The sequence below is a fragment of the Schistocerca piceifrons genome, unplaced genomic scaffold (genome assembly GCF_021461385.2).
Source record: "Schistocerca piceifrons isolate TAMUIC-IGC-003096 unplaced genomic scaffold, iqSchPice1.1 HiC_scaffold_943, whole genome shotgun sequence".
NCBI lineage: Eukaryota > Metazoa > Arthropoda > Insecta > Orthoptera > Acrididae > Schistocerca > Schistocerca piceifrons.
The window spans coordinates 2,580,001-2,582,500 of NW_025729216.1; the positions used below are offsets into that span (position 1 = coordinate 2,580,001).

General features: G+C 58.0%; 1 non-coding gene across 1 annotated transcript in view; it reads left to right on the top strand.

Moving 5' to 3' along the window:
• The first annotated feature begins 1,840 nt into the window (after positions 1-1,840).
• Positions 1,841-2,500, top strand: part of LOC124772874 — a 1,909-nt gene continuing 1,249 nt past the window's right edge. Inside the window, exon 1 of the ribosomal RNA XR_007014330.1 lies at positions 1,841-2,500. This exon is cut by the window's right edge and continues 1,249 nt beyond it. This is a non-coding gene — a ribosomal RNA (small subunit ribosomal RNA).

Below are 2,500 nucleotides of genomic sequence, written 5' to 3' on the forward strand. Positions count from 1 at the left end.
CGTTGTCCGCTAACGTAACCCACGTTGTCGCCTAAACCTGCTCTGTAATTGTTATACGACTCGTTCAATTAGTGTCGTGTTGCCCACCCGCAACCCTCGCAATATAGTTCGCTACTCGCACTGCCCGCTCCCCTGTGTATCGCTTCATGTTAAACACCTTGCAAGTCTTGCTGACTTTCCACATGCTCCTGCTGTACACTGTAATGTGGATGGCAGCAGGACGTACATGCCGCGCCCCCCCCCCCCCCCACACCTCCCCACGTCCCCACCTTGCCCCCTGCCTTCGCAAGCTGGTTGGTGAGAAGTTTGCATGTTCAATGCCCTTCGCATGCGACGTACTCGGGCTACGTTGTGGTGCGGCCTGTGTCAACTGTCCGCTGATGTCGTACGCGTAAACCACAATCTGTACTGCACATTCGTCCTTATGTACTGAATGATACATCGTGGCACATGTGTGACCGTACAACGACTGCGCCCAAAAACGGCGGACCATACAGTGCAAATATTGTGCACGCAGCTACGTGTCGTCTCCCTATGACAGCTGGATTGCAGTGTGGTACGCCATAGAGACGTGTGGGAGGAACGGACGCCGTGGATGGCGATCAGCATGAGCTGTCTGTTGATGTATTCGGACCTAGTCGTCTCTCCTCACACACCGTGATAGCATGGTGCACCGCGTTCCATATCTGCGACATGCTACAGAGGCCGGTTGACAGTCGTTCGAGCAATGGACATCGCATACGTACGGGGGCCACCTTCCACGTATTGTCTAGGCGTGCACATTTTGTTGCGTGTATGTGGGCAGACGTAGTGTGGTGTGACACCTGACACAGGCATGCAATAATCGTGGAAGTTGCAAATGGCGATGGACGCATACGTTTTCTGGTGAAGTTACGCAAATGAACAAATGGTAACCCGTTGTGGTGCGGTTGTTCTCGCTAGGGGTGAATCGGTGATGGCGACGGTAGGTTGAGGTACTAACCGGTTGTTCCAGCGATACCCACCATGCCGACGAAACTGAACGGCATCTGGGTGTGAAGCGATACGCGGCGGTGGCTGGGTGGGACCGTCCCCGGCCGGTGAGGGGGCGCCTCCCGGCGTGCTGGCCGCGCGGTGCGTGGGCGCACGCGCTACAGCCGGCTGGTGGGGGCGGCCAGTGGCAGGCGCGCCGGCCGACGGACGCGGCAGGCGTCGCAGCTGCGCGCCGGCGCACCCTGCGCGCGGCGCCGTGCGGCCAAAGTAGGTCCTCGCGGGCCCGGTGCGAAGCGCGGTGGACATCTTCAGTGTGCTGGTCCGATTGAGGACTGTGTGCGTTGAGGATGCGCCGCCGCCCGGCGCTCGGCGCCGCGACGCCGTCTGCTGCTCGGTCGCCCCAGCGGTTCTCGCTGGTGGTTTGTATCGCAGCTGTGCGGATGTGTTGGCGCGTGCGCTGTGCTGGGAGAGTTCGCTTCGGCACCCAAGTGGGGCTTTTGTCCTTCTGTGGCGCTGGCGTTGGAGCTGCCGGTCACCGTAGGTGGCGCGTGTTGTCTCCCGCCGGCAATGCCACGACAGCACGCTCCCGGGCCTCTGTCGGCAGCGGCAAGCTCAGTTGGGAGCACGGGTGGTCGCACCGAAAGCGTCTACTCGCCTAACTCCGGGCGATTGCGCCTCTCTCGAACCCGACCAAGTACTTGGGACGGCGCTGCGCGCCGCCGGGACCTGAGAGGGTTTCGAGGTGTATTGTGCAGGGGAGCTCAGCCTCCTCCTGTTTGCAGAATGATTGAGCGGACGCTTGCGTGTTCGCGCGGGCCCCCGGGACACACTCCCGGGCGGCCGGCTGCTCAGCTCTAGTTGACGCAGCTCCCTGGTTGATCCTGCCAGTAGTCATATGCTTGTCTCAAAGATTAAGCCATGCATGTCTCAGTACAAGCCGCATTAAGGTGAAACCGCGAATGGCTCATTAAATCAGTTATGGTTCCTTAGATCGTACCCACGTTACTTGGATAACTGTGGTAATTCTAGAGCTAATACATGCAAACAGAGTCCCGACCAGAGATGGAAGGGACGCTTTTATTAGATCAAAACCAATCGGTCGGCTCGTCCGGTCCGTTTGCCTTGGTGACTCTGAATAACTTTGGGCTGATCGCACGGTCCTCGTACCGGCGACGCATCTTTCAAATGTCTGCCTTATCAACTGTCGATGGTAGGTTCTGCGCCTACCATGGTTGTAACGGGTAACGGGGAATCAGGGTTCGATTCCGGAGAGGGAGCCTGAGAAACGGCTACCACATCCAAGGAAGGCAGCAGGCGCGCAAATTACCCACTCCCGGCACGGGGAGGTAGTGACGAAAAATAACGATACGGGACTCATCCGAGGCCCCGTAATCGGAATGAGTACACTTTAAATCCTTTAACGAGTATCTATTGGAGGGCAAGTCTGGTGCCAGCAGCCGCGGTAATTCCAGCTCCAATAGCGTATATTAAAGTTGTTGCGGTTAAAAAGCTCGTAGTTGGATTTGTG